This window comes from Myxocyprinus asiaticus, chromosome 10, assembly GCF_019703515.2.
Source record: "Myxocyprinus asiaticus isolate MX2 ecotype Aquarium Trade chromosome 10, UBuf_Myxa_2, whole genome shotgun sequence".
NCBI classification, from domain to species: domain Eukaryota; kingdom Metazoa; phylum Chordata; class Actinopteri; order Cypriniformes; family Catostomidae; genus Myxocyprinus; species Myxocyprinus asiaticus.
The window spans coordinates 44,901,151-44,924,981 of record NC_059353.1 but is presented as its reverse complement, the minus strand read 5'-3'; the positions used below and the strand labels follow the sequence as shown (position 1 = coordinate 44,924,981).

The 23,831-nt window shown below is 37.8% G+C and overlaps 1 protein-coding gene across 2 annotated transcripts in view; it reads left to right on the top strand.

Annotated features, from left to right (window-relative positions):
• Positions 1-3,282: 3,282 nt before the first annotated feature.
• Positions 3,283-23,831, top strand: part of LOC127447372 (histone deacetylase 4-like) — a 293,038-nt gene continuing 272,489 nt past the window's right edge. For both annotated transcript variants that reach the window (XM_051709200.1, XM_051709199.1), the window contains exon 1: positions 3,283-3,393. The gene's annotated coding sequence lies outside the window, so the exon portion shown is untranslated. The remainder of the gene's footprint in view (positions 3,394-23,831) is intronic.

The window sequence follows — 23,831 nt, the reverse complement described above, 5'->3', positions numbered from 1 at the left end:
CCTGTTGCTTGTAATTCTAATCTATAGACCACCTAATAGACACCCAAACTTTCTTTCTGACCTCAGAGAATTGCTTACTCTAGCCTGTGCATCACATAAAACAGTGATTATGTTGGGAGATTTCAATATCCATGCTGACTACCTCAGCTGCTTCTAATGAGTTTATGTCTATACTTAATTTTTTCAATTTCAATCAGCATGTAAATTTCCCTACTCATTGTCTTGGCCACACTTTGGATTTGTTATGTTCCTCTGGGCTTAACAATCTTTCTGTGTTGGGAACATTAGATGGTTTTTCTGATCATAAGCCCATTAAGTTTAGTTTCAGCTGTTATCTTTTTAAGTCTTGTAGCAAAAAAACAGATATTGTATCATAATATAAAATCTATCAATCTGTCATCTTTCACTGATTCTATCTGCAATTCTGTACTCTCTTCTTCTTTAAATCTTTTTCCATTATCAGTAACTCAAACTGTAAACCTAAAACTCTTTTTTCTACTGTTAAGAAACTTACACAGTCTCCATCACTGTCTCCACCTGCATCTGTTGAGCTATGTGAATCATTTCTCCAGTTTTTCAAAAACAAAACTGACTTAATCTGTGGCCACTTTAACCCTTCTGAGGCTACTGAGTATTCTGAATTTGTTCATATCCACCCGGTCACCAAACTTACTACTTTTTCCCATACCACCCCATCTTATGTTGCTGAGTTGATTAATAAATCACACTCTTCGGGGCCTGGGTAGCTCAGCGAGTATTGATGCTGACTACCACACCTGGAGTCACGAGTTCGAATCCAGGGCATGCTGAGTGACTCCAGCCAGGTCTCCTAAGCAACCAAACTGGCCCGGTTGCTAGGGAGGGTAGAGTCACTTGGGGTAACCTCCTTGTGGTCGGCATAATGTGGTTCTTGCTCTCGGTGGGGTGCGTGGTGAGTTGTGCATGGATGCCGCGGAGAATAGCGTGAAGCCTCCACACGTGCTACGTTTCCGCGGTAACGCGCTCAACAAGCCACGTAATAAAATGCATGGACTGATGGTCTCAGATGCGGAGGCAACTGAGATTCATCCTCCGCCACCCGGATTGAGACGGGTCACTACGCCACCACTAGGACTTAGAGCGCATTGGGAATTCCAAATTGGGGAGAAAAAAAATTATTAATAATAAATAAATAAATAAATCACACTCTTCAATGTGCCATCTTGACCTTGCACCTACTTCTCTCCTTAAATGTTCTCTTTATGCTATCACTACTTCTATCTCTCACCTGATTAATACAACACTTGCTTCTGGCATTAGCTTTAAAAACATCCACTGTCTCCCCTATACTCAAGAAACCTGCTGCTGACCCATGTGTATTGGAGAATTATAGGCCTATTTCCAACCTTCCATTTGTGGCAAGATCCTTGAGAAAGTGGTTGCTTCCCAAATTCAGGAACACCTGAAGCCTAACAATCTCTTCGAGCCCTTTCAGTCAGGTTTTCGCCCACTACACAGCACAAAAACAGCTCTATTAATGGTAGTAAATGACCTTCTATTTCTGCAGACACAGGTTCACTCAACATTCTTCTACTCGATCTTAGCTCAGCTTTTGACACTGTCTCCCATAAAATCCTTCTTACTCATCTTTCAGCTATAGGCATCTCCGGCACTGCTTATCATTGGTTCGTATCCTATCTGCAAGATAGGCAGCAGTTTGTCTCAGTACAGAATTACAAATCATCAATTTCTTCTGTTTTAAGAGGAGCCCCTCATGGGTCAGTGCTGGGCCCCCTTCTTCCACTTGGCGAAATTATACGGAAACATGGCCTTAGTTTCCAATGTTATGCGGATGACACCCAGATTTATGTTAGTTATAGCTCCTCAACACCATTCCCACCACCATCATTATCTGTGTGCCTCCATGATTTAAGTCATTGGTTGGATGCTAAGTTCTTGAAGCTCAATGCAGAGAAGACTGAGATTTTGGTAATGGGCCCCAAAACATTGGTATCACGCTGTTCAGACCTTACTTTGGATGTTAATGGTACTGCCATTAAGCCCTCTCTCGCTGTTTGTAACTTTGGGTGATTTTTGATACATCACTCACCTTCGAGGCTCATGTTAATAACATTATGAGATGTCATTTTTTAATTTACTCAATATTGCCTGTCTCTGTCAGTACTCAATACGAACGATGCAGAAACACTAGTCCATGCGTTCATTTCCTCTAGATTGGATTATTGTTATTCACTCTTCTTTGGTTTACCCACTAAGACCCTAAATTGCCTACAATACATCCAAAATTCTGCAGCTAGAGTTCTTACTTCCAGTAAAAAGTCTGCACACATCACTCCCATTCTGCAACAGCTCCATTAGTTACCAATTACCTATCGCATTCAATACAAGATATTGTTGATAACTTTCAAGGCTCTTCACACTTGCTCCTCAGTACATCACTGAGTTGCTTCGCCCTTATATTCCAACTCGCACTCTACGGTCTGCTGGTGTAAATTTCCCATTTGTCCCGAAGTTCAGGTTGTCTTCAATGGGAGGCAGGTCATTTATGACTGTTGCTCCTCGACTTTGGAATGCTCTCCCGCAACCCCTTCGGGAACTCACCACTTTCTCCACCTTTAAATCACATCTAAAAACTCATCTCTTCACTCAGTTATCTCTCGGTTGCTTGTTAGGGAGATAATTTATTATTATATTGTTTAGTGTACGTGTTATCTGTCCATTTGCTGTATTCCATGTATTTGCTCTCATGTAAAGCGACCTTGGGGATAAGAAAGGTGCTATCTAAAAGAAGTGTATTATTATTAATATAATATTATTATTTACCCCAGGGGGAAACTGCAGCAATACAGCAGTAAACATACAGAATTGGAAATAACAATAAACAACACAATACATAAACAAATGCAAATATAATAAAATACAAAAATAAATTTGGAAAAACTAACATGTACAATGAGATGTGCAATATGGAAAGGTGCTTTGAAAAAAAAAACAAACAAACAAAAAAAAAACAACTCATATTTCCAGAGATATTTCAATGACCATGGCATCCCTGTAAAAATATTATACCTGTAATTTTCTGTAATTTATTTCTAATGGTGGTGGTGGCTCATACAAACTTGGGAAACCAATATACCACAATTTCACTGTATTAACAATAACGCTATATTACAGCAGTATATCAAAAACGGTTTTGTACATGTAGACGACAGGCTTCAGCGACTCAGTGCGCCGCCCGCCTCTGGAGGAAATGCGCCGGGGACTCGACACGTGATCTGCTCGCCACAATCCAGTATGGCGGAATCCGTTGGTGAGTGGAACTGTCGTTGGCGCGCTCTCCAACGGGAGTAAAGTCCGGTGCGGTGCGTCTGATCGCGGCGGAGCTGCGGAGAGGTGAGCGCTGATTCTCATGCGTCCTCCGATGTTTTTATCCATAGATGCACTGATCGCTTTAATACGGGAAAGAAACTTATGGACGTTTACGTCAGATGAAACAATCAAAACTGTGTGTGTGTGTGTGTGTGTGTGTGTGTGTGTGTGTGTGTGTGTGTGTGTGTGTGTGTGTGTGTGTCAGAGTCATAGTCATAGTCATAGTCAGAGGGTAGTTATGTTGAATCGTAGATCTCGGAGTAGTTGTATCACGTTTCGTTTTTGAAACGAATCCGTCAAACTTAAAGGAATGTTCCGGGTTCAAAACGATTTAAGCTCAATTAACAATATTTGTGGCATAATGTTTTTTTCCACAAAAAATAACTGTCCCTCATTTATTTAAAAAAAATAAAATAAAAATAATAATAATAATAATAAATAATAAAAATAAAATAAATAAATAAATTACATTAAGGCAATGGAAGTGAATAGGGCAAGTCCATAAATGTTAATATACACACTGTTTTAAATCTATAGCCTCAAGAGGCATTATACATTTATATACATGGGGGAGAAACATCTGACACCCCCTTTCCAGTCTGATGAAGAGACTACACACATGCCCACCCTAAAGATCAAAATTCCCCCCAAAGTGCCCTGCATGTTAACATGAAAATCAGGTATTTACCAGGGTTTATCAGCATTTCGTTGTCATGACAATGAACTTGTAATTGTACACAGTAAGCGATTTTATCACACTAAAAACATCACAGGTATAATGTGTACATCTTGTTGCCATACTTTTGAAACAGTATGTATTTTGATGTTTATCGACTGGCCCCATTCACTTCTATTGTATTGTACAATAGATTTGTATTGTCAAAAGTATTATTTATTGTTTTTCTTTATATATACTGTAAGTTTATGAAGAATAATAATGTATGGTTTTTAAGTAAATTTATAATTAATATGTACATTTTAGGAATAAATGATGGACTACATTTTAAGGCTGAGAGATATTTCTGTGCACCTTGCTTGTTGAATGATTATTGATGTAATGTTGCAGAAAGGTTCCAGGATTTAGGGAACGTTAGGTGAGCCATTTTTCACAACCCAAAACAAAAGTTCTATTGCTGAAACAATAATAATAATAATAATAATAATAATAATAAAAACTTGGTCACACTTTCTATGAAGCCCATATTTATAATGCATTGTAAAGGCATGTCTCATAATAAACACTTTAATATGTTAAAGCTTCTCATAAATAATTGTTACCACAATTATAATACTTACCTATTCATCGTTATACCTTAGAGTATAATGCATTATAACAAAAGCAACATCCAATTTTATCTGCAGAAGTTGTAATGTATTATATTTATTTGTAATGTATATAATAGGTATGCTTTAAGTGACTAAAGCAATGTCTTCTTATAAACATACATAAGATATTTTTAAGTGGTTATAAGACATTACAAGTCATGCTAGAAGTTTTAGCACATTACACATGCACAGAATATAAAATAACACATTCAATGTAAATTTTGAGACATTACGAAAAACACTTGTAAAGCTACAGCGTTAAAATATATCCGAAACTGTCTCTCGAGAAACAAATGTGTATGTTGATCACACATGTAGCCAATCTTAATAATTAATAAAATAAAAATCAAACTGATTCTATACTGGACTCTATTCAGTAAACTTGTGTTCAAAAATGTATTGTATATTACAAGTTTATGTTATGGCTGTTTATAAAAAGATATTGCTTTTGTAACTTAAAGCAGGCAAAGATCACTTATAATATGATCACATCATAAAACCTTTTGACTATTTGCACTATGCTGCTTTTGCATGAAAGCACTTATATGCAGTAGCGGATTTAGGCATGGGCGACATGTGCAGTCCCAGGGCGGCATCTTGCGGGGGGCGGCACGAGGCACCCGCACAGACCCCTCCCCCCCAGAACCGCCACTGCTTATATGATTAACTTTATTAGCTTCTGCTGCATTCAAATTGTATGTTGCTTGTGTTATAATGCATTATACTCTTAAGTATAATATAACTATGTATATGGGAATTCTTATAACAGGGCTCGACATTAAGCATTGTCATGTGCTTGTCCTTCAGACAAGTAAATTGGTCATTTACTTGTCCGAGTAAAAAAGTTACTTGTCTGGAGAGAAAAACAAAAGAAAGGTTGTAAGAAAGAAAAAAAAAAGAAAAACCTCCATCGTCATCATTTACACCTAATAGGGATTAAGAACAGTGCAGAAAGACGGTAAATCATTAGTCACCCTCAAGCATGAATGAATTTCTAAATTCTGAGGAACACAAAATTAGATTTTTGGCAGAATATTAGTCACAGTCACTGCATCTTTTTTTCTCCATTAAATAAAAGCGAATTGAGACTGAAACTAAAATTCTCCCTAACATCTTATGAGTTCCACGGAAGATAGAAAGTTAGGTTTGGGACAAAATAAAGGTGAGTAATGATGACAGAATTTTCCATTCGTTCACATTAGATAATGCATTAGCTATCATGGACTAACAATGAACAATATTTAACAGCATTTAGCATTTGTACAAAAAACAAAACAATTGTTCGTTATAAGTTCATAGTGCATGAACTAGTGTTAAAATATACAACTTTTTATTTTAATGTATTCAAATGTATTAATATACTGTATGTTGGAATTAACCTTAACCAAGGTTAATAAATTATGTAAAAGTGGTGTTTATTGTTAGTTCATGTTAACTGACGTAGTTAACTAACGTTAACAAATGGAAGCTTTATGCTTTGAAAATGTTAACCGATAAAATCCTGAGAGAACCTTGCTGCTAAATCAGTTATGTTGTATATTCAAAACAGATATGCATATTAAAGATAGATAATATGTTTTCATTGTGTGTAATTTATTAATGTTATAATTAATATTATTATAATGTATATTGTTATATACTTATTAAAATGGACTAATTCACATGGCAGAGAGAATCCCTCGGATACATACATTTGATGGAACTCTAGAAAGATGAGAGATGTAACGGGTGCATAAGTCTGTTTTAAGCGTTTCTCTTCACTCTACAGATGGTATTATTACACAAAGCATTTTTGCAATTTCTGCCTTTCTTGCTGTTTTATGAGGGAGCGCCACGATGTGACAAGACAAAATTAAATCTCTTCAACGTTGCGCGCTTGCGATGAAGACAGCTTTGTTGATTATAAACAGGAGCAATTAATAAACAGGAGATTATAAACATCGCTCGCTTATAGAGAAGTGGTACAACACCATTTGCATGTCCAATTAACAGGTTAATACCCGTTTATATATGTAAAATCTAAAGTTCAGTAAATATGCGCTTCCCCACTGCTCGCACTCACAAGCTGCTGAACGCTGCACCACGAGTGAAGGCGAGAGGGAGAGAGGGCGACGTGATAGAGGGAATTCCCCGCATTTTGAAAGTGAAATGAGCAGGAATGATTAAAATGGTGCTCAATCCCGCGCTATTGATCTAACATTCGTTATTGAGATTTAAATCATCGGGCAAGCAAAATTCTCTGTAACTTGCCCGTTCAAAATTGCACATTTCCTGGACAAGCGTTTATGTCGAGCCCAGTATAATGTATTATAACTGTAGTTATAATTATTTACGAGAAGTTATAACTTATTATAAGGTGTATTAAGAGACATTCTGAATGCAGTATAATGTCTTTACAATGCATTGTAAATATGGGCTTCATAGAAAGTGTTACACAAACATTCCCAGAATGTTCTGTGAACCAAAACAATTTATTTGGAAAGTGAGTCAAATGGTAATTTAATTTGTCCTGTATTCGATAAAAATTTGTATAGGTTGTTAAATTGTTGCAGCTCTTGGTATCCTTGTTAAACATTTCAAAAGCACGTAACCTGTGGAATTGTAACCAGTAAAAGGCGGCTGTTTCTTTCTGTGAATGGAAGCTCTGACGTCACACACAACATTAAATGCATAGCTGATGATACATTTATGCATCCTTTTATTTGCGTTTTTTATGTGTCGTTGTGTTTACTGTGTAACATTGTCCTGTGGTGTGTGAATGAATGGCTGATGCTGTTTATCATGTGAATTTCAATGTTCAGTTACATCTGAACCTCATATATTGTGATCTTTAATGAGGTTGCTTTAGATTTCCATTTGCAAGATTTTGTTGCTTTTCACATTGGTTGTACTTATTTAGTTAACCCTCATGTTTTGTTGATATTGACCTTTATTTTGCCTTTTAATATGTTTTTCATTGTGCAAACAATTACTAAATGGGATGACTAAAGAGAAACCAGGAAAACTGCTATCTAACATCCACAACACTCAAACTGAAGTTAAATAAGTTAAAGTTTGTGTGAAATTGAGTAAATATAATGCTAATAAAATCTTTTTTTTTTTTTTAGCTAATTTATGTATATTTCATTTACTGTTATATTTAATTGTGTGATTTATCATCAAAATATCGTCAAAATATTGGCCTATCAACCACCCTGCTCTCTGCATATCGGCTTTGGCATCGGCCATTAAAAAACCCATATCGGTTGACCACTACCAGTAATGTATAATTTTTCATGGCGGACGTTTAAAGCGTGATATCAAGTTACAAATTTAGCTCCGGTGCGGCAGATACTCTGGGAGTGGTGATTGCTGCTTTTGGGAAGGGTCATGAGGCATCAGTGTATTACTCCCTGCTAATTCAGAGTCTGGGGGACGGAACTTTGAATTCTCTCAAAAAATTATGGGAGAAAGATCTTAATTTGACATTGGAGGAGGGGGTGTGGGCTAGGATCCTAAAAAATGTCAAGTCTGCATCTAGAGATGCAAGGGTTCACCAGATTTTACATCGATTTTATTGGACCCCCTCCAGATTGTATAGGCTTGGTCTTAAAGACACACCCACCTGCTGGTGATGTCAATCAGAGGTTGGAGACATAACTCATGATTTTTGGGGGGGGGGGGGGTATTGAGATCCAGGAGTTTTGGACGAAAGTTCAGAGTCTTATATGTGATGTATTGGGCACTCGGCTTTCACTTTGCCCCAGACTCTGTATTTTGGCCGATGGGGTGGTCATCGACGTTGAGAATCGGCACATAAAGAGTTGGGTCCTAACGAGCGTCATGATCACCAGACAGGTTATTTTAAGGGGTTGGAGGTCGGTTGGAGCGCCCTCATTTCATGAGTGGTGCTCGGAGATGGGGAGGGTTGTGGCCTTTGAGGAAGGGATCTATAGAAGCTGGGAAATCTGGGGTTATTTGATAGGAAATGGGGCAGATATTTGGTGTTGGAAGGCTTTCGAGGAAGGGTAGTTGAGAGGGATCTTTAAGTTTAAATGTGTGTGCAATTTGATTGTTTTTTTTTTTTTTGAAAATATGCTTTTATTTATTTATTTATTGTGTGTGCATGTTTTTTTTTTTTTTAATATTTATGACCACTAGGGTGAGTGTTTGTGTTGGGTGGGGGTGTTCGGGGGGAAGGGTTTAATTGTATAATTTGATTCCGCATTTTCTGCGATGTTTATGTAATTTGTTGAATGGAATCAATAAAAAAAGTTACAAATTTAGCTTATAATCAGTTTTTATGAGATTATGAAAAGTCATGAACTATCAACCTAATGCTTAAAGCTGAAGTGTGCAATTTTTTCGATGTTGAATACTTTCCTTTTCTCAGCTATATGCATTGACAACTATAAAAATATAAATGCTGTCTTTGTGACCAGCACAACACTTTGATTCAACCAATACAGGGCTCAACGCTAAGGATTTTTTTCTACTGGCCCAGTCGGGCCAGTGCTTCAGATTTTTACTGGCCCTGCCAAAATTTTCACTGGCCCCAACACAAAAATGATAAATAGCTGTTTTTACCATCATGGCTTTAAAAATGTGTCCAAAGATAATTATCTTTTACATAAATTATGTTTTTTAAGACAATGTCCCCCCAAACTGAATCACATTTATAATTTGCAAGATATGATTTATGTCTTATGTAATCCCTCAGCCGTCCTGCCATTTACACATGAGTTTTTAAGTGAAGAGTTCTGTTGTGCAGATGATGGGTTTTCGGTCACCCGTTTAGTCATGCTGTCATGCAACTTTTGGCCATGTGTAGTGTATTCACACACAGGATCAAGGATTTAATCACTGAGTTGATGTGATTATTGGCTGAATGTAATATACATATGAATCCCTGAGAAGAGACTTGCTACCAAATCGGTTGTGACGTGTAATATGCATTAGGGAGATATTAGGCCTAATCTGTGAATTAAGAATGTGTATATAACATGAAATCAGACAACCTAAAGACCAACACTGACTGATGCACAAAGCACAGAAACAAAAATACCTGTACGGTCCTGAAATTAGACATGTAACAAGTGTTTTATGAGGATGATATGAAGTAGACTATTTCAAATATTCATCTTCACCCTGCAGCTGAACAGCTCTGATAATAATAGCCTAATAGCCATAGTGATTTTGTTTCTTTTCATATCAAACGCCATTATAATGTCGAATTAATGATTACATTTTGAAACTAACCTAAATCTATACTTACATTTTGGATATTGAGCAGCTCGTGATTTCCAGACACGTGTATAACTGGGGTTTAACAAAGTTTATTACGTCTCATTCGGCGCTTCATCTCTAAAGGCGAATGAATGAGAGAAAATGTGCTTTTTTTTCACATTGGGAATAAAACTAGCGCTCTGTCCCTTTATGAGAACACATGCATGTTAAAGAGTCTACACTGCACGGAGAGAGATGATTATGAGACAAATGCATGGAGAGACATGGATTTTCAGTCCTATAGAATGAAACTTGATTTTTTGTGTTCCAATGTGTGGATTACTGCTTTTCACCAACATGTAAAAACGAAAAATGTGGGGATTTTGCGCACTGTGAACACGGAATGTGCGGGGATACTTAAAATGTTGCACAAGACGTTAAATCCCACTACGAAATTCATTAAATGGGGTTTTTTTTCCCTTCTATTTTCTACACATTGGTAATAGCTGCTGCTAAGACATTTGGAAAAGAGCGAGGACAGTGCTAGGAGAGTGCGCTCGGTGTCCGCACGATCTTGTGCGTGCACAGGACTGTGCCTTGGCGCGTCCAGTATATTATGCGCTTGTGCATCTTTGCGAGATAAATATACTCGCGCTCGCTCCTCGGTTAGAAGACTTTGTTCGCTCTGTGTAATTTTTGTGCTCTCTCTCACTTGTTGTTTGCTTGCACTAATGTTATAAATGCAGCACTGGCCCGATCGGGCAAGTGACAGTTCTAGCAACTGGCCCGAATCTCTCTCACACTGGCCCCGGGCCATTGGGCAGTCCTTATTGTCGAGCCCTGCAATAGCATGAGTTTTGGTGTGGGGCTATTTGTTTGTTTAACCAATGGATGTTTGAGGGAGTGTTCATAAAACCTGTGTGACAAGCATTATATTTGCACATTTATTTGGTGATACTAGTGGTACAGAATTGACACTTCAGCTTTAAATGTTAAGTAGGCCTATGTTTATTCAGCTATTAAATGACCTTAGGGTCTATCAGACCTCAAACAGAACATGAGGGTTAACATGTTCATACTATGGTTTATAAACTTTCCTTAGCTGTTTTCATGTTCTGCACTGAGTCACAGTGGCTGTGTTGTCCAGTGGTAGTTATATCGTCAGTCTTGGCAGCTGTCACACAGACGGTGGTTGAAGCTCCAACATGTGGCATCATGCACAGGCTTATAAAATCCTGGGTTTAATCACAGGCTGTAGGAAGCTCGCTCGTCTATCCACATTCCGGCTCTCAAGGACCGGCACTCAGACCTTGTAAATTCCAGGCCCCACAGGAAGAAGGTCAAAGCAGCCTTCTGAGAACTTGGCAGCAGGTTGTTAATACAGTCTTGTTTGACCCTAGTTTTACACTTTCTGACTTTCTGCAAACACAAAAATACCATGCACACCATGCTGTTTTGTATTTTGTATGGTTTTATAAAGCTTTAACAGTTCTTTTTGGAATATGTTTGCTTCTTTGCTTTTTTTGTGTGGCTGAATTTCACGAAACCTGTCAAGAAATTGTCCAGGTCATGTTTAACCCTGGCTTGAAATTATGTTTAGCTGCTGATTAGGATTTTTGGCCTTGTGACATTATTTTAATGACAATTTAACATGTTTCTCATCACCTTAAAGGGATGGTTCACCCAAAAATGAAAATTCTCTCATCATTTACTCACACTCATGATATCCTAGATGTGTATGACTTTCTTTCTTCTGCAGAACACAAACGAAGATTTCTGGAAGAATATCTCAGCTCTGTAGGTCCATTTAAGGCAAGTGAATGGTGGCCAGAAATTTGAAGCTCGAAAAAGGACATCCCTTTAATGCAAAATAAAAAAAAAAATTTATTATTGTAATGCAGAAAAAAATGAATATATTTTTTAAATTGTGAAGTAGTTGTATTTGCTGTACTGCCTTTATTTATGCTGATTTAAATTGAAATAAATAAATAAATAAATAAATAAATAAAGAAGAAGAAGAATCTGTTGACAAATACCATTGAGAATAGTGGGAATTACTCAGAAATAAATAAATAAAGAAACCTCAAAAGAAAACCATCCTGACACATTAAGGTAATGAGAAATTGTTAGACATTTTTAATTGCCATGAAAAAATTTCAAAGTGCAAACAAAATCTTAATGGTCCTAAAATGTCTTTCTTTTCTTCTTTTCTTATAATTTTTAGGATAAAATATGATTTCATCATGAGATTCACACATGTTTTTACTAGTTTGATTCATGCACTGATTAACTAAGGCCAGCTACTCAAAAGAGAACATTTATATGATTATATGTTGTTTATAGTTGCATCAGTTTTCACCTCTGCTCTTGTGCTGTCTGTTTGGCAGTGCACTTGCCATAGTGTTTGACATTCTACTCAACCAATGTTGACTTGTCTGATTGAATAATTAATTGTACAGCACCCACTGGCTAAAATGTGAGCTTTCCCACCCTGAGACGCATTCTCAGTTAATGCACCGTGCCTCACTGATCTCTCTCTCTCTCTCTCTCTCTCTCTCTCTCTCTCTTCCCATTCTATGTGACTTGGCTAAGGAGAATTCTGAATATTAACGACTGAGCTTAGTGAATGTGACTAAACGGCAATGTGTAGGCCCATGCTTTATATAGTCTCAAATAACAATTTAAATCAGTTTGAGGCCCTTGCTAATCAGTTCTACTCCTTAGGGTACATAATTAACAGTGCTGGATGACTCATAGACCTTGGCAGATTGCACCGTATACTGCATCTGTGGCTGAGGAGAAAAGAGAGGGAGAGAGAATTTGGCTTCAGCCCATCTTGCATGATTATTAGTAAAGAATGTGATAAAGGGAGACAGGGTGCAACGCTAGGTGGTAAATGCGGCTGGATGGATGACAAGAATGACTGTTGATCCGTAGAAAGAGTGTAAAATTGAATGTTTGTCATAAGCATTGTTTATTCTGGTGAGTGTTTATATTCCTCCACAAGCGTGTGTGATCGCAGCGCTGCAACAGCTGGCTGATCAGATCACAGACACGGAACAACAATACTCGGACATATTATTATTCTCGCCGATTTTAACAAAGCCAACCTCACCCGTGAACTGCCAAAATACAGACAGCACATTACATGCCCCACCAGAGACAGAAATATACTGGATCACTGCTACACAACATTAAAGGATGCATATCGCTCTGTCCCTAGAGCAGTCTGGTTCATCTTCTTCCGACCTACAGGCAAAAACTTAAATCAGCTAAACCTGTATTAAAAACTGTAAAAAGATGGACCAATGAAGCAGAGCTGGAACTACTATCCTGCTTTGACTGCACTGATTGAAGTGTTTTTGAAGCTGCAGACACCAATCTGGATGAGCTCACAGATACTGTGACATCATATATCCATTTCTGTGAGGATATGTGCATCCCTACTAGGACTTTTTGAACATAAAGCAAAGAAAAACCATGGTTTACAGCAAAACTCAGGCAGCTTCATCAGGCCAAAGAAGATGCTTACAGAAGGGGGGGTTGTCTAATCCCTGACAAAAGGGATTAGAGTGGCTAAATGAAGCTACTCTGAGAAGCTGAAAAACAAGTTTTCAGCTAACAAACCTGCATCAGTGTGGAGAGGTGTGAAAGACATTACTAACTACAAGACACCATCCCCCAACTCTGTAGGGAATCAACAACTGGCTGATGACCTGAATGTGTTTTACTGTAGATTTGAAAAGCCCAGTCTCACACCCGACATCCAGTCTGACTTTCACTTCACACAAACATCAACACCTCCTGCAACTCAACCTGCACTTAAGATCTGTGAAAAAGATGTGTGGTGTGTCTTCCGGAAACTAAAGACAAGGAAAGTACAGGGCCCAGACGGTGTTTCACCCAGTTGTCTAAAATCCTTTGCAGACCAGCTGGCCCCCATCTTCACACAGATCTTCAACAGATCACTGGAATGGTGTTAAGTTCCCTGCTGCTTCAAACGATCCACCATCATCCCTGTCCCAAAGAAACCCAGGATCACTGGACTTAATGACTACAGACCCGTCGCTCTGACGTCTGTGGTCATGAAGTCATTTGAGAGACTGGTGCTGGCCCACCTAAAGGACATCACTGGACCCTTTCTGGATACCCTTCAAATTGCTCATCGAGCAAACAGGTCTGTGGATGATACATTCAACATGGGATTGCATCATATCTTGCAACATCTGGACAGACCAGGGACATAAAGTTGTGCGCAAAAGTTTGCATTCCCTTGGTGATATATGTACCATTTTTAAAGAAAACATGAGTAAGCAGACAAAACACATTTCTTTTACTTCTTATGGGATTCATATTTAACTGTAGGTTATAACAGAATGGTGTAATCATAAAACAAAACATGGCAACAAAGAAAAAAATGAAATGACCCCTATTCAAAAGTCTGAATACTCTTAGTTCTTAATACTTTGTATTTCCCCCTTTAGTATCAATGGCAGTGTGCAGTCTTTTGTAATAGTTGTCTATGAGACCCCAAATTCTTGCAGGTGGTATAGCTGCCCATTCGTCTTGGCAAAATGCCTCCAGGTCATGCCAAGTCTTTGGTCGTCTTGCATGAACCGCACGTTTGAGATCTCCCTAGAGTGCCTCGATGATATTAAGGTCAGGAGACTGTGATGGCCACTCCAGAACCTTCACCTTTTTCTGCTCTAACCACTGGAGGGTCAACTTGGCCTTGTGCTTAGGGTCATTGTCGTGCTGGAAAGTCCAAGAGCGTCCCATGCGCAGCTTTCGTGCAGAAGAATGCAAATTGTGTGCCAGTATTTTCTGATAACATGCTGCATTCATCTTGCCATCAATTTTCACAAGATTCCCCATGCCTTTAGAGCTCACACACCCCCAAAACGTCAGTGAGCCACCACCATGCTTCACAGTGGGGATGGTATTCTTTTCACTATTGGCCTTGTTGACCCCTCTCCAAACATAGCGCTTATGGCTGTGACCATAAAGCTCTATTTTGGTCTCGTCACTCCAAATTACAGTATGCCAGAAGCTGTGAGGCATGTCAAGGTGTTGTCGGGCATATTGTAACTGGGCTTTTTTGTGGCATTGGCGCAGTAAAGGCTTCTTTCTGGCAACTCGACCATGCAGCTCATTTTTGTTCAAGTATCGTCGTATTGTGCTCCTTGAAACAACCACACCATCTTTTTCCAGAGCAGCCTGTATTTCTCCTGAGGTTACCTGTGGGTTTTTCTTTGTATCCCGAACAATTCTTCTGGCAGTTGTGGCTGAAATCTTTCTTGGTCTACCTGACCTTGGCTTGGTATCAAGAGATCCCCGAATTTTCCACTTCTTAATAAGTGACTGAACAGTACTGACTGGCATTTTCAAGGCTTTGGATATCTTTTTATATACTTTTCCATCTTATAAAGCTCCATTACCTTGTTACGCAGGTCTTTTGACAGTTCTTTTCTGCTCCCCATGGCTCAATATCTAGCCTGCTCAGTGCATCCACGTGAGAGCTAACAAACTCATTGACTATTTATACACAGACACTAATTGCAATTTAAAAAGCCACAGGTGTGGGAAATTAACCTTTATTTGCCATTTAAACCTGTGTGTGTCTGTAACAAGACCAAACATTCAAGGGTATGTAAACTTTTGATCAGGGCCATTTGGGTGATTTCTGTTATCATTATGATTTAAAATGGAGCCAAACAACTATGTGATAATAAATGGCTTCATATGACCACTATCCTTAAATAAAAGACGTAATCAGTCATATTTTCAAAATCAGTGCCACAATTTCTGCCAGGGTATGCAAACTTTTGAGCACAACTGTATGCAAGGATACTTTTTGTGGACTTCAGTTCGGCTTTCAACACCATCATCCCATCTATTCTCTGGACTAAATTAAACCAGCTCTCTGTTCCCACCTCTATCTGTTAGTGGATCACCAGCTTTCTGAGAGATAATAAGTTAGTGGGACTGGGCAGCCGTTAGTGAGACTGGGGAAATTAACTTCCAGCACCTGTACGATCAGCACTGGTGCCCCCCAGGGATGTGTGCTTTCCCCACAACTCTTCTCCCTGTACAAAAATGACTGCACCGCCAAGGACCCCCTCTGTCAAGCTCCTGAAGTTTGGGATCGTCCAGGATGACGATGAGTCTGCATACAGAAAGGAGGTTGAACAGCTGGCTGTCTGGTGCAATCAAAACAACCTGGAGCTGAATTCGCTCAAAACAGTGGAGATGATAGTGAACTTTAGGAGGAACACCCCAACGTTGACCGCCATGGAGCAGTCCATGAGGAAGAGATTCACTGCAGTACTTAATGCAGCTGGTGGCCACACCAGATACGGACTGTTGATTTTGACCCCATTTTTGTTCAGGGACACATTATTCCATTTCTGTTAGTCACATGTCTGTGAAACTTGTTCAGTTTATGTCTTAGTTGTTGAATCTTTTTATGTTCATACAAATATTTACACATGTTATGTTTGCTGAAAATAAAAGCAGTTGAATGTGAGAGGGCGTTTCTTACACACACACACACACATATATATATATATATGTATGTGTGTGTGTGTGTGTGTGTGTGTGTCTTATTGTGTATTTCTATATATACTTAGATTTTCTATTCGCTTTTTATTTTTATATTCTATTTTTTTGTATTGTTGTATTGTTTGTGCACTGGAAGCTTCTGTCACCAAGACAAATTCCTTGTATGTGTAAGCATACTTGGCAATAAAGCTCATTCTGATTATTTAGAAGCATTGTCTTAATGTCCCTGAGACCTTGTGTTGTCTGGTACTTGCAGGATGGTGGTAAATGAACTTCGTTAAGTCAACATGGAATCCAAAATGACTGCTTACTTTAGTCCGATCAGAAAATTTAAAAAAGCGGATACATACACAATCACGAGAGCTTCAAGGATCTTCTTTAGTGTGTCTGATATCAACACAGATGAAAACACGAACATCTGAAGCTCCTTTAATACAGGTAATACACTAAAATAATGGATAATTCTGCTTGACATGTTGCGTTTGCGCTTAAATTAAATTTCAAAAGCATCTGGAAGTAACAGTGTGCCATTTTTGTCTCTCTTTCTTTGTATTTTTTCTGACTTGTGCTTTATTATCATACTATAACAAACACTCTTAGAAGAATGCTTCATATTTGGAACCCCTAACCCCTTTTTAAGGGTTCTATCAAAAGAACCCTAAAAGGTTCTTTGAGCCAGGTGGAAAGGTTCTATACAGCACCTTTTAGGGGTTCCCAAAATGCAACCGTAACATCTATTTTTTGTTTTATTACCAGAAGAATGTTTAATGGACATGCAAATTGAATAGTTCATATACTATATCACTAAGAAAATGAAATAACCATATAAAAGACATTTAAGAATCATTAAGTAAAGCATTTTTAATAGTTTGTATTTACAACACAAGCAATAATTAACACAATTCATTATGCAATAGTTATGAGAATTGACTCAATAAATCCACAGGTTTGTTATAATAAGCTAAAAGTGAATTAGTAATAATATTATTTATATAAAAATCATACACATTAAATAATTTAACATTAACTGTAAGTTAACATTATAACCATAAGTAAGATTAAAAAACAAGTAACAAACTAAGTAAAAATAAATAAAAACAAATTACCATTGAAAAGCTGTTAAACAGTTTTAGCACTGGGGCAGATACAGAATAATTTTGTTGCCACTGGGGGTCTTCCTACAGCATGGTTATAACGAAACACACTGAGTGAGGTCTTTTGGATACAACAAATTAAACAAAACTTCACTTCACTAGTCTCAGTGTCATCAGTTTGATGCCGACTCTCTGCACTCTCTGAGAGGTCTTGACACCATATGAAAGATTAGTTTTAGGATGGATGTGCTGATCCTTGTAAGTATGTGTAACATTTAATAGACCTGCTGTCAGTATGCAGAATAATTAAAAACAAAGAAATTGGTATCTCTCTAAATTACATCTTAAAACTTACATGAATAGGAGTGTTGGGTTTATCTGGATGATGATGGTCAAATTAGTTATAATGCACTCCAGAGCCACTGCAAAGAGAAATTAACCATTACTTAGTATCATAAACACTTTGATGCAATACAACATAATGAGAAATAATAGAAAAATATGTACCTTTTATGACATTGTTTATGTCATGGTTTTGTAGTCAAATGTCCAATTTTGACTTCCACTTGATATGGATCTGATGGTGTTTTTGGCCAGAACTTCAGAAGTGCTCTGAGTTAGGTGAAGGTCTTTACTGAAACCCATGTTTCATGTTTTTATACATGACAATAAAATTACAAACACAAAATACACAAAAGTTGAGAAATTGAAACATTTCATCACTTTCTCTCTTTGACGACATATTCAAACTCTTGAATAGATCTTGATTAATTTCTTTATATCAGTGCAGTCGGCTTAATTCAATGCTGTGATGTGCTCCTGGAAACTTTAGTTTTTCCCATGTTTTCTAGATGCAAAGAAAATTAAATTATAACATAAAATGGTATCAGGATTACTAGTCAATCCACAACAGAGATTTTAGTGATTCAGTTTTGAAATGACTGACCTCCTGGTGGAGAATATTACAGGCCTGGACAAAACAATTTTGTCAACATTTAATCTTTGTGCTTGCTGAAATAAACGCGTAAGTCATAAATAACAAGGAGTTAGGTCAAAATCAATAAAAATAACAAAATAAATCAACAAATTTATTTATTTCTCTTACTTACCAGGGTAACGTCGTCCTCAAGTTTCAGCTCAACCAACTTTCCGTGCCCGTTAAAATTTGAAATAGGATGTTCGCGTGTTTTGATCACTCACGCTAGTTGCGCAAATGCGAGTGCGTGGCTTAAATGCACCTTTGCACTATGTTGATAGGAGGGGAAAAAACAACGCTATACGCTCAAGTTGTTTTGCTGTTTATAATAAACACAATTTTGAGCATCTTTTGAATTATGAGTAAAGAATAGACTATACCATAGACAAGCAGTCACCAATTAGCAGACCACGGTCCGAGTCCGGACCCCGGCTTGGTTCCATCCGGACTGCGAGATAATGACAACGGTTGTCCATTCTTTTTTTTTCTTTTTCTTTTTTTTTCTTTTCTCCCCAATTTGCCTTGCCCAATTTCCAGTGCGCTCTAAGTCCTCGTGGTGGCATAGTGACTCGCCTCAATCCGGGTGGCGGAGGATGAATCTCAGTAGCCTCTGCGTCTGACACCGTCAATCCACGCATCTTATCACGTGGCTTGTTGAGCGTGTTACCGCGAAGACCTGTGGAGGCGTCACGCTATTCTCTGCGGCATCCACGCACCCCACCGAGAGTGAGAAACACATTATAATGACCATAAGGAGGTTAACCCAACGTGACTCTACCTACCCTAGCAACCGGGCATATTCGAACTTGCGACTCCAGGTGTGGTAGTCAGCGTCTTTACTTGCTGAGCTACCCAGGCCCCCTCGGTTGTCCACTCTTAGTGAGCAGTGTGTTGAAACAACGGAGCTATACACACCACAAGCACTCGGGGGCGATCAGCGCTATATCACCTTTTCTCAATCGCCGAACACGCTTCATTTCCTGCTCCGTGCGTGTTGCCTCTCTCCCTCGCGATATACACGAGGCATCCCATAAAGCCTGATTGGGCTACATAGCGGGTTCCAGGCGCGGTTATTTTAACAACAGCAGCGGAGACACGGTGAGCAGCAATGTAATGGAGACTGACATCTTTCGCTAAAACGCACTGCAGAAAATTTGAATAAAGCAGTGTGACACTATCTTCATCTGTCTGATAAATCAAGCAGGTTTGTGACGGGACAAGTTCACGTGTCACTTTTTAGACTAACGTCATTTTTCGTCTAAATTTAGCTTTATTAATCAGCATGTTACGTGCCTTTCATGACAAACAGTTTTTTGTTTTGATTTTGTGAAAATTATTCAGTGATGTCATCATCTCTGATTATTAGTTATAATTAATAGAAATGATTAGTTAGCCTGGCTAGTAGAGTTCTCTGCTTCTGATAAGAACATTCCCATTATTTCATAGTCAGCCCATTTATACTTAACTTAAGCAAACTGTATTTTTAAAATGTAAATTGTTAGTTTATTGTTATTAGATTCTTACTTTAGGAAAATATAAAAACGGTCCATTCAGACTTTTACATTTTCAACATTTTCTCTTGGGGGTTACCCCATACAGTAACCTAAATGTTCTCAGTCAAAAGTATTCCTATTTCCCATACAAAGGTATCTGAATGTAAAAATAATTACAAATAAATATTCCGAATGTAAAAATATTCAAATACAAAAACTGGACCACTGTCTTCCAGCTTGAAAACAAATGTTGATCTTATCCTGTTATATTAATATCGAAGTGTTTTCGACTAATGAACTCTATGAAATATATTGCTCTCTGCTTTGAAGAGACTATTTTGTCTGTTTAATTTTTGTATTTTACAAAGTACTATTGCTGAAAATGTGGAAGGTTATAATAACTATTCCAAATAAAAACAAAAAACAAAACATAATTTCAAAGCCATACTGACTACTGACACCGTGCAAGTTATTATTTTCTGGACCTTTTCTGGGAAGGAAATGTAGAGACATTGAAACTTTAATTGAATACCCCTGCCATAGACTGTATAAACCTGTCGTCTAAAATAGAAAGAACATTAGATGTGATCTACTGCCCTTTATCCTTTTCTAATCAAACTCAAAGCTGTAGAAGTACATTGTAAAAGTTGTATTTTTCTGCAGTATGAAATGCAAAAGTAATGTAGTGTAGTGTTCAAAACTATTTATAAACAAAACATTCAATAATGTAATTTATACATACACATACAGTACATAAATACATACATACATACATACATTAAGCAGTTGTCAACCCAAAAAGGGTTTGTGCAAAAAGGGTTATTTTTTCTGTAAATCTTTGTTAATAGAACCTTTTTGGCATAAAGTGTTCTTTGTAGCTGAGTAAAGAACCCTAGGATTCTATATAGAACCCCAAAGAACCTTTTTTTCCTAAGTGTACTGCCAGTGATTGATGTATGTCATCATTAAACAGAGACCCTCCCCTCCAAATCCGAACACAAGTGGTCACAGGAGACACATTTAAGTGACCAGGTGTAAACAGCGATGTGTCTTGCCAGACCACATGTGATCAGATCACCCGAGACACATCGGAATACCCAGCCTGATCTCATTAATATACGTAGCCATTTGTACATTAATATTTGTAACATTTAAACGTACATGTTTGTACGTTTGAAAGCATCTAAAATGTAAACATTTTTATGTATTAACAGCTTTAGAAATGTAAAATATTGACAAATCCATAACAAATATATTTGAATACACAAATCTATTATAAATATATTTGTACATTTTTACTGTTTTATAGATATTTTAGATCCCTTTACCCTACCCCAACCCCTGAACATAACCACTTTTTAACAGTATAAAAAAAAGTAACAAGTAGGTTATATATATATATATATATATATATATATATATATATATATATATATATATATATTTACAGCTGCTAATCCCACCCCTACTCCACTGTCAAATCTCATTCAAACATATACATCAGAGAATACGGAAGTTGCAAACGGTCACGAGACACTTGAGAGCCAATGAGCATTTGACATCACTGTTGTAAAATCTGTGCTGCTTGAGACGGCAATTTTTGCATTATGAAAACAAAAGCAACGCGGGTTGACGGTTACGGCAAGGGCGCTATGGCGGATGGAGACGGAGATCGTTGAATAAAAGGCTTTATTTTATGTCTGTTCCTCAAACAATTCTATCTGAAGATTTGGATTATAGCGAACAAATGAAATGGATTACTTTTATTATAGTTTTATGGTGCTTTTGGCATATTCTGAAAACTCCTTTTGTGTCCCCTGGCCAACAAAATTAAAATTAAATGCTTAATGAATGATAAATGAGTACAGAGTTTTTATTCATTTGATCATTTTAAGGTTTAGTCTTGGTTAAAGTGATATAATCCTTTAAAACGTTGTATAGGGCAGCAGAAATCACACAGAACTGAATGAAACTGTTAACTGTCATATTATAATGTCAACCACGTTAAATAAATGTTAACTAATCCAGTTGATTGTAAATGCAATGGAATTAACCGATTAATTCCAGAATTCACTATTAATTGATTCAAACAGTACATGGAAACCATTGTACATTTCTAAGGGTACGTTTACACGACAACGATGTACTAAAAACGGAAACGTTTTCCTTTTGTGTTTTTAAAAGGTTTCGCTTACAGAAGACAACATTGTCAAAATGATCCCCGTTTACACGGATCTGCGAAAACGACTAAAAATGCTGCATTATGCATGCCTGGCCAGTAGTTGGCGATGTCACTTTGTAAAGAAACACTACGCGCCTGCGCACAAGCATTCTTCCACAGAGCGGTGAATACAAACAATGAAGATGGCGATCGCTGGTCGTAGTAGTGCAGTAAATCTACACTTTGCTGGAGAAGCATCAATAAACTCAAAATCTTGAGCAGCACAAGCACAGTCCTGTAGTCCGCCATTGTAGTATTGAATGTCTCGCGTATTGTTTTGAAGTACTCGCGCGCATGCCTATAGACTGAATACGTAATATGCGTGTGCATGACGTCATCGTTTTCACAGATTTGTGTTTTTTTATGTTTACACGGAGACGATAACGGCATCGTTTTCAAAAGTTTGCATTTTCAGGCCCCAAAATGCCGTAGTCAAACAGCCAAAACGCATAAAAAGTTTTCCGTTTTTAGTTGAAAACGTTGTCGTGTAAATGGCCCCTAATGTATTAATACGTGAAATGATGAATACAAAAGAATACATATGCATTCTCATGAAATCACATTGCAATACCAGTTGAAAACGGGGCCTTAGGTGAGATTAGGTGCGTGTCACTAAAAAGTCAAGCACTTCGTCAAAGTTATACACACAACTAGCTAACTGAATCGTTCATAAAATCAGCTGGCTAGAAAGTATTAGATGGTTAGCAGCTACCTAGCCCTGCTGTCATGTAAACCAGCAATGAGGCAAGGAAGCCAATAGCTAGCTATCCAACTAACATGATATCGTTGTGTACCTAACAAGACAACACTGACAATGAAATACCGCTATCGACTGAACAGCAACTCCAACATCATTAATGAAATTAAATGTATATTGTGATAAATATCGATATCAAAAGCTACTGCACAATCTGATCACAGTTTTCGTTTGCTAAAGTGCTTGTTTGGTTTTCCATTGTGCTCTGGCAGAACTTGGCGAGGCTTAGGTTCATTTGGCAATCCGTGTGCGTCCTAAACATCTCCAAGATTGTAATAATGGAAGGCTTGTTTGTTTAAATGATGGGTTTAATGAAAACTCTATGTTGGTGGGCAGTGTTTCAGTCAAGGTGATATGAACCTCATTGTACCCTAACTGTGACCATTTTGTCTTTGTCATCGCATGAAGCTGTTTTAACGCAACGCTGGGCTGGCAGACCTAATAAAGGACACAGAAGGCAGACAACAACCAGGGAGAAAGTGAATGACTGGGGAGAGAGAGAGAGAGAGAGAGAGAGAGAGAGAGAGAGAGAGATTCTTCTGCCTCTCAGTCACAAGGCTCATTTCCTGCTCATTGTTTAACTGAAAATGAACAGGCCTCTGTGGAAATGGAGATGTTGAAGACCTGCTTGCAATGCGATGCTCATCAGACTGTTAAAGAAATAATTCACTGAAAAATGAAAATTCTGTCACTGTTTACTCACACTCTTGTAGTTCCAAACCCATATGCTGTTATTTTTTTCTGTGGAACACGAAAGGTGAAACCTTGAAGAACATTTACTGTCGAGATCTGAAAAAGCACCATATGACTTTTGCGCTAGATTCCACGT